The sequence below is a fragment of the Prosopis cineraria genome, unplaced genomic scaffold, assembly GCF_029017545.1.
Source record: "Prosopis cineraria cultivar Desert tree isolate PC_DT_omini unplaced genomic scaffold, ASM2901754v1 PC990, whole genome shotgun sequence".
Taxonomy (NCBI): Eukaryota; Viridiplantae; Streptophyta; class Magnoliopsida; order Fabales; family Fabaceae; genus Prosopis; species Prosopis cineraria.
Genome location: NW_026556315.1, coordinates 28,414 through 38,165, shown reverse-complemented (window position 1 = coordinate 38,165; position 9,752 = coordinate 28,414). Strand labels below are relative to the sequence as shown.

At 33.4% G+C, this 9,752-nt stretch overlaps 1 pseudogene; it reads right to left on the bottom strand.

Moving 5' to 3' along the window:
- Positions 1 to 441: 441 nt before the first annotated feature.
- Positions 442 to 4,953, bottom strand: LOC129298998 (eukaryotic translation initiation factor 2 subunit beta-like; annotated as a pseudogene).
- Positions 4,954 to 9,752: the final 4,799 nt, after the last annotated feature.

Below are 9,752 nucleotides of genomic sequence, written 5' to 3'. Positions count from 1 at the left end.
AACAGACGGTTCTCCTTTGAAAGTATTGTGTCTGGGACTCTTGCATCCAATGCAAATGACATATTCATCTGTGAGAGAAATTTCAATCAACAATCTCAAAATGATCAGAAATACACCTCAACACAATAAACAAGATCCAGAAGGAGTGCCTCATCATTCTATTCCATAAAGAAGACTGAACAGAAATGCAAGCACAAAACTCCAGATTTATTCAAACGTTCTATTTTACAAATTACTGCTAACGATACACGCACCCAAACACAATTTTAACCCTTAAGAGAATTTCTATGCTCATTTCAGAAACATTCTCAATCACACCAGGGTTGCAGAACCGTATGCAGTTTACCATTTATTAGATTCAACAGATTCTCTATCAAATATCAACCATTAAACAGAAACACATACTGATGTATCGTCGCAAAATTCCTTCAAAGTTCTTGGTGCAAATCTTCCCTTCACAACCAATCTCTGTTGTCCATCTAGCGAGCACTTGTACCCAGTTCAGCAAGCAAAAATGCCATGACATGGTCAGGCTGTCGATGCATCCTAACAACAAACCAGCCGAAATGGAAAAATCAGTTTCATAGCAGTGTCAAAACTTATTACTCAAGATATATGAAGGGCAATGCACATACACATAACAGGCAGAGGCGTTCAGCTAGCATACAAAGCAAACAAAAGATAATTACCCTTATAAACTCCATAGAACTAACAACATTTCATTCAAACTTCCAGTGAAGATAACGGTGAAAGATTATGTAATTGTAATAAGAAGAGGGAGTCAGTTAACAGTATTTGGGACTTAGGATTTTATTAGCCATTAGGGATGTTAAACAGAGGCTCTATACATAGATGGCCCAGCCAATTGCATTAGGCTTGGATAATGAATTGAGTTTCCTTTCCCTCACTCTTTGTTCTCTCTCTTTTTTTTCCTCTCGCTTTCTCTCTCCTCTATCCCCTCCCCTTCTCTCTTTGCCCCCTTTCCCTGCTTTCTCTTCCCTTTGCTAGCCACCTGTACATTTGACTTTTCCATTTGAACAGTAGGTTTCCATTTGAACAACAGTAGGCCACTGAATAATCCTAAAGCTTGACACACAGAAGTGAGAAAGAAGCAAAAGGGATGAAGAAGTGGCAATATAGCCGTAGCATTTTAGCTCCAGTCTGGTAAAAAGAAAAGCATATTAAGGGATATGGTTGTGCGTCCAAAGGTTCTATGACGTGTCAATTGATGAAGCCCAGTATCATTTGATGAAGACTTGCTACACGACAGGCAGTGGAACACTTCCTAACAACATCTAGCGACTTACAACCATTGATGCAACTCTCGATTACAACTATTATGCTGTAAGACTGGAGTTACTCTAATTGACTAGGCTACCTTGACGAGGGCAAGGGGTCTCTTGGAAGAAGGGTATTTATGTACTTGTAATAAGGAGAGCTAGTCAAGGGTAGTTGAGATTTAGGATTCATTGCCCATTAGGAATGCTAATGGCAGTCGCTATATATAGATGACGCAGCTAATTGTATTTAGGCTAGGATAATGAATTGAGTTCCCTTTCCCTCTTGCTCCCTGTTCTCTATTCTCTCTCGCCTTCTCTTCTCTCTATTCCCTCCCTTTCCTCTCCTTTCTCTTGCTTTCCCAATCATAACTCCACATCAGATGATCAAGTTGGTAGTATTAAAAACTTCTTCAAACTCCATTTTGCAAGCATTCACAAATCATCTCTAACATTTTCATCGAAAGGCCCACAAATATAGAAGGCTGATGCCACAAATTCCATGCATTAGTTTAAGAAACCACATGCATTTGAAAACACACACACACACACACACACACTCAAAAGACACATCCCCCACAAGAAGTCACTACACAAGAAATAAAGATTAAACAAAACTCAAAAACACAAGGTAAATGAATCAAGAAAGGAAGATATTAGATTCCATCAAGGCATCAACTTACCAAATGATCTCAACAAATAAGAGGAAAGCCCAAAAAAATAAAAATACAATCATTGTTAAAATTTGAAGGCATTTAAGTGAGAAACTATATAATGGAGTTAGTAAGTCAAATCTTGTTTCAGACTCTCATCTCATATCAAAAGGATATGTGTTTTTATCATATATTTGCAGAGAATGACAGAAAAAAGATCAACATACGTTTTGCACAAGTCCATAAAATTCACAAAAACAGTTTTCTTTGTGCCCTCACGAAGAACTTGAGGAGGCCTCATGACAGTTCTCCGACGATCCCCAGCCAGTTCTGGATTATTCTCACGTAGAATGTTAAACACCCTTCCAAGAAGCTGCAGAAAAAAACATCATAAAATAGAAAATCAAACTCCAAGTCAGTTACCATAATATGGTGACGGGTCAATAACTAACACCAGTGACAACTGAACCAAGCTTCCTCTAACAACTGATATGAAACGCTAAAAATAAAGAAATAAAACACTTGCCCTCAACCTGTTACAAATGAATCATCTAAGCTAAATCAACATTTTCATGCGATGATTAAATTGATCTCTAATATAACCCTTTCAATAAATTCAAGATAACTTCACAAAACTTACAACCCAAAGTATATTAACTATGGAAAAGTTATGAAATGGAAAGAAATCAAAGATAAGATAGTTCAGAAAACATCCAATCCCGGCGTACCAGGTGGTTATTAATCAGAGAAACCTACATTAGTTATGATGAAGGCAAAGGGATTCCCTTTCCTTCCTTTATTCAGCAATGTTTATTATGCTCATGTAATCACTATTTTAACAGGTTCTATCCATTTTTATAACTATTTTAAAATTTAAAATAGGAAAACAAGGGTTAATTGCCATAACCACTTTTATATTCTAATTTTATTCAATTTTGCCTGCCAAAACAAGCAAAGGGGCACCCAAAGAGGGAGACAGCACTTGCTCCAACAAAGATAAGGCACCTTTAAATTTCAAAGTTCACCAAAGCAGAAGTACCCACAAAGCACAACAACTCAGGCATATCATTAGTGTGCTTCCATTTGAAGAATTCTCACAAGTCATGCTAAAAACTAAATCCACAATCAAGAAGAAGCTTCTAAAATATAAGTCCATTCAAAGGCCTAAACGGCAACTATGACTCGTAAAAGTATAAAAGTTGCAAAGGCATAAAAAAGGTCAAAATCTTAGAATTTTTTATGGGACTAAGCGATTAAGTAATTTCCAAAACATTTATCCAAGACAGAGACAAGGAGAGGCTAATAATTGCAGAAGGGATGCGAGATAGAACATACCTCCTCATATTGATAATCACGGTCACTGCCTTCCCAAGGATAGCAAGGGGCCAAGGCATCTTCTTCTCCTTCATCCTCTCCAGAGTGAACTAAGCCAAGAAAATTTATTAGAAACTCATCACTCACTTGGCTAACTTCACTTGACATCAAGGGTATAACAAACATACAGTCTATGAGTTCAGTTTAATGCACAGCAATAAATAAGCTAACTGCTTACCATCCAAATCTTCAGCTGCATCTCCACCCTCATCAGTAAAGTTACTAGTTTCAACCTGCAATCAAAAAACATGCACCATATTGCTCCCATATAATTCCTATGTTTCCAATGGCTGCTGCAGAGATTGTGTAAAAATTATCCAACATGAATATTGAATCTTACTGGCTTCTTCTTCTTCTTTTTTTAAACCAGAAAATGTAGTCTCAACTCCGTCCGAAACTACAAAAATGAGAATGAATCATGCAAGTTCACAATTATAGATATCTCAAATGAAAACATCAGCAGCAATAATAAAAATATCTTTTAGTTTAAATTAGATACCAGACAAGTTTTCCGTCTTCTCAGCCAAGTTATCCACTGAATCATCAGCAGGATCTATAATTGTAATTTTCTTCTTCTTCTTCTTCTTAGTAGGATCAAATGGGACAATCTGTCATTCAACAACTAAGTCCTCAGTAGGGAGTGGTTTTTGAAGAACTGGCGAAACAGATAATTGCGGTAACAGATGAATGGGGTTGCCAGGGAGTTGAAACATGAGAAAAGCAACTTAAAGACCATAACAAAAAAATCCCTGTAGAGCTAATCAACCGAAACACAAAACAGAACAACGTTGTAAAATCATAAATAATTGAGGGAAAGAATACTTACTTCGGGAACCTCCTCCTTCGTATCATGTGTTTCATCTGCCATGGTTTCTGTAGCATAAGTACAACGGAAGGTGATTAGTCAATTGGGAAGCATAGGCGGACCTATGTTACACTCAGTACTGGAATCCTTGACATATGAATAATTGATATAACATCCATTTAGTTTTTTTAGGCAAGTCCTACAAGCCACAGAAGAATGACTACTTAAACTCAAGCTTCTAAATTGTTGGACACGACTCGAGCCAACTCATTTACCAGATCATGCATCACGCATACCTTAAGAATTTTCTAAATAGATGATAATACAAACAGATTAATACACAGACTGCCCATACACAAAAAATCCAACATTGCAAAGCAAAACAATCCAAAGCACATAAGTTGCTAGTAATCAAAATGAAGAGGGAAGAAGTATTATAGCCGATTGCACACCATTGAAACAAAAACTAGTAACAAAAGTTCCGTTAAAAAAAGTAAACTCAATCTTTATCAATCTTTATCCAAAAGCGTCAGTATTCAAACGATTAGACGACCGGATTCAAAGCCAAATTAAAATGAAAAATTTAAAACAAAGCAAGAAATGGTGCGACGGCGTCCAACGCAGGGTTGACAGCCGCGCAAGGAACAGATGACGCAGCGAATAGATTCAAATCCAGGTTAAAAGCCAGATTGAACACGTAGACCGCCATAGGGTTCGAACTTTGAATACTTGCCCAGGAACAATCGCGCAGGGCTAACAAAGGCGAACGGCGTCCAACGGCGAGCTCGGCCAAGTGCAGAATGCCTGTTCGTCGTCTCCGAAGGAAAAACAATCCCTACTTCTTGCTGGTGGCAGGGGTTATAGTTTGTATTTATAATTTATAATTATAATTATAATTATAGAAAAAATCAAGCTTAAGTTTTAAGCTATTATTCTTGACAAATTATAAAATATTTTTAAATAAAATTTTATATATCAATAAATTTTTTTAAATATATTTAACAATATTATTTTTTTAAAATAAAAATATTTATCATTTAATATATTAAAAAAATGAAATTAATTATAAAGAGAAAGAGTAATATTGAATTTAGTACATTTATGAAATTTTAATTTATTTAAAATATTTTATATTTTGGAACTAAAAAATTTCTTTAAAAATATCTCATAATTTAGACGAATGAAGTATGTTATAATTATAATTTAAGAAAAATAACTAAACATGTATATAACAAGCAATAACATTAAAAGACCACTGATAGAAATTAATATCAATCAAGAATCAATTGGCTTAAAAATTACAATGCAGTCTCTTAGTTATTGATTTATGTTAGTTTGTTATGTTAGAAGATAAAATTGCCTGTAAAGTTAAAAGGCTAACCCTTATTGTTGTTGGTCACCGAACCCCTTGCCGACAGCAAGGTCACCAAAGCACTTGCCATTGGCAGAGTCGTCGAAGGCCGATGGCCGAAGGTCAAAGCTCTGATATCGGTGACATTTTTTTTTTAAGAAATATTTGATTTAGGTGACTAAGGGAGAATTTAATCTCATGACTTATGGCTACCAAGCCATTTAATTATATATGGCTACAAAAAATATAAATAGTGAACCAAACTTTTAACTATTTTCATATCATAATATAACGATGTGTTGTTAATTTTTGAACGATAATTGTCATTTACTAATATTACTTATTAATCTAACATGGATAATTATAAATTGGGAGGTTTAAAATTTCATACATGTTACTTATTAAAAGTCCGAATGTATTGTTGTTAATCAATAATAAATTATTGTTAAAACTCGAATAGATACTTGTTGATGAAGAACTAATACATACAATTAAGCACATCCTATCAATTTTTTTAATTTGTTAAAACTTGAATAAATTATTATTAATTTTTAATGAATTGTTATAAAAACCTAAATGTATACTCGTTGATGAAAGATTAACACTTGTGCAGTTAAATACATTCTATCAGTTTTTTAACTTGTTAAAATATGAATAAATTGTTGTCAATTTTCAATGAATTGTTGTGAAAACCTAAATGTATATTTATTGATGAAAGACTAACACTTATATAATTAAACTCATTTTATTCATTTTTTTGACTCGTTAAAACTTGAATCGACTATTGTTAATTTAAAATGAGTTTTTTTTAAAACCCGAATCAACGCTTATTGATAAAAGATTGACACGTACAATTATACTCATCTTATATGTTTTTTAAACTTGTTAAAGCCTAAATAAACTATTGTTAATTTAAAATAATTTAGTATTAAAACTTAAATAGATATTTTATTGATCATAATTGTATGTATTGGTCTTTCTCTGAGTCGTATTTCTGCAGGAATACCTATTCGTAAAGATGTACTGCAACAGATCGCTTCTAATTCCAATCTTTAATGATTTGTTTTTTATGTATGGAAATACCAACAATGATGTAATCGAGACTATTCTACTTTCTCTAGGCGTAAGGTGGATAATAATCTGAGTATTGGTAACATTCCACATCTTCCCTTCGTTGGCTGCTCCCTTTCCCCCTCATTCTAATGCATAAACACGTGTACCCCAAGTAATTATAATTAATTTCGTTAATTGTTAATAGAATCTACATTGCCACCTAGTAGGATAAGGCCTATGGTTATTAATAGAATCGACATCAAGAATTTGAGGGTTAAATGTAATTAATTTGTATTATTAATTCCTTGAATGTAGGTAGTAAGGAATGCAATCGATCACCTGCTAGCAGCAATCCATTGAGAATAGCTTGGATAGTGAATATGGACCGTTATCTGATTGCCCTTTTATTGGAGCAGTTGAACAAAGGAAATGAGAATAGTGATTCATTCAGCGAGAAAGCTTGGCTCTGGATGACAGCTTCATTCAACAAAGAGTTCAGGCTTTGTTATGACAAATATGCTCTAGAAGATCGATATTCGGGCATTGTGAAGGTCTTCAAAGATATGACACATCTTGATCAGAATGGCATTTCCTGGAATGACATTCAGCATGCAGTGAGAGCTAATGAAGCTTCAAAGATCAGGATGGGATGTTTATTTGAGGTGCATTTCTCTTCCTTCGGTCAATTGCTTCATGTACGTAACAGGAAGAAGGCTTCAATTCAATCGAAATGTGCCTGCTTCTCACTTGCATGTTGACATATTACTCTCAAGGCACCTATACCTGCTCCTCATAATATTTTTTAAAATCTAAAATCATTTTCATTGACAAGCCTGCTCTGGATTGAAGAAATTGAATTTGTGTAATATATGTAAGGAGCCTTAATTAATAAATTTGCAAGCCCTGATAAATGACATTTTGCAGGAAGCATCCAGACGCTATTAAATATGAAGAGACTGTCTTTGAAAATTATGATGATTTGTGCTTGACTGTTAGGAATCTTGACAAGAATGCGTGACCAAACTGTGTGCAAGTGAAATCAAATATCAGTAATAATTATATTGGTTTGGAGGTTGATGAGGCCACGAAAGACTTGTTATCAAATACCACGGAATCTTGAACATCTAGGATAAAGCAACAAAAATCCCCATCTGTGTCCACTTCCTTATTTGCTAGGAAAGTTCATTGAAACTTAATAGATAGGAGGATGGAAGATTTGGAAGAGAAGCCGACAGTGGTAAAAATTGCGACTAGAAATGAAGAGCCAAAAGACTACAACTCTAAAGAAAGCATTGTTGCTGCACTTCAAACAGCACCAGACTTGGATGATGAACACTTTTTGGAGGCATGTATACTACTAGAAGACCAAAGGAAGGCCAAGATGTTTGTGGCAATGGATCATCAGCAAGGAGAAAGTGGTTGCTGAAAAAAGCTTTACCAGTAATACTGATTTGATGTCCCGCAAATCGTATTGGGAAATTGCACGTTGTGTTTTTTTAAAGAAAAAAATTGATAATCATTCTGGACAAATTAAAGGGGATTGATTTTATATGGAGACGTGCATAATCGGTGCTTTACATGGTTTCGTAAACAAGCATTAGATTGGTTTGTAAGGCCTATTCGTGGGTCAACTTGATGCGTAAGTTACTGCTTATGCTGTGGGGCGAAAAATGGGATTACAGCAGACAGCAGAAGAAGCACGCCAGTCCTATTGAGAGTTGTATGGAGGTACAGTAATTCCTAGTTTGAATGGTATTTGCCAATCTATACAAGTACACTACTAATCTACTATAGCTTAGGCTGGCAGCGGATCGGCAAAAGCTCTCCGTTAAAGTCTTTTGGCCTTCGAGAGTAGAACATTGTTACCTATAAATCACTTCGCGCCTGTTTGGATATGTGCTCAGAATTGATTGTGTGCGCGGACACACAGTTTTGATTAAAATTTATTCAAACGCTATATTTTTACATAATTGATTATTGATTATTTTACATAATTGCGTTTTGCCTTAAGCTGATATTTTCAGCTTTCCAATTTCAATTATGCACGTTAAAACATTCATTGTTTGTCAGAATTTTTGAACTGCCAAGTATACCCCTGACGTTTCATGGCTCATGATTTATGACATTACCTGAATGGAGACATCTTCTTCTCATCCAGTTATATTTCCAAGCGAACATTTAACTTGGCATTCATTTTGTAAAGAGTTATAAGCATTTATTATATACGTGTATTAGATAATTTTTATAAATATTAAATATATCACTATTATATTTTTGTCAAATAAATCAAGATTAATTTAATAATATGAAAAAAAAAATTAATCTTTTGGTCGCTATGATTTTAACATAGTTATAGATCAATTCCTAAATTTTAATTTATTGTCACTCAATTTTTTATAGTTTTGACCTTTTTAATTTTATTTTTTAAAATATAAGAATCAATATTTTAAATAAAATTGAAAAAGAAAGTTGAACAAGTTTAATAATATTAGATGCTATTTTATCAATAATTTAATTATAAAAATAATATTTTTTATGATAATTTGTACAGTTAAAATTGAATATGAGTAAATTATTTAAACATTTTTAATTCTTTTAAAATTAATTAAAAAATATTTAAATAAATTGTGTTGTAATATAATCAATTATAATTAAAATTAATTATATTAACAAGTTATTTTTATAATTAATTATACCCAATTAAAATTGAGCTCTTCATCAATTTTAGCATCAATTAGTCGGGCGGCCATCAACCGTTTCCTCGCTATACTTACACCCACCCATGCCTCTGCCTCTTTTTTTTTTTTTTTTTTTTTTTTGGACGAACCTCCTGTGGTTTTCAACTTTTCATTCAGGAATGTATTTTTGTAGGGCCGTGTTTCGTTTTGCACGATGAAAAAAATCATTCCCTTGACACGCATGCAAGTTAAGTTCAACAATAGTTGTTTCCTCTTATTACCTAGTTTTTTTTAATTCACATACCTGAAAAATATTTTGTATTAAAAAATATGCTTTTCTTTTTTCTTTTCAATTCAATCCAATTCATTATACTGACTATGAAATTGCTTTAACTCTCTTAAATTTATTTTATAAACCCTACTACCCTCATCTTTTTCATCTACTTGTAATAAGGGAGATCTTTTTAATTTTGAGAAAAAAAAAGTAATTTGGTCTTTTTCTATTTTAAGTTCATATACTAATTAAAATAATATTAGGATTCTATTTTCATATAAAATGGA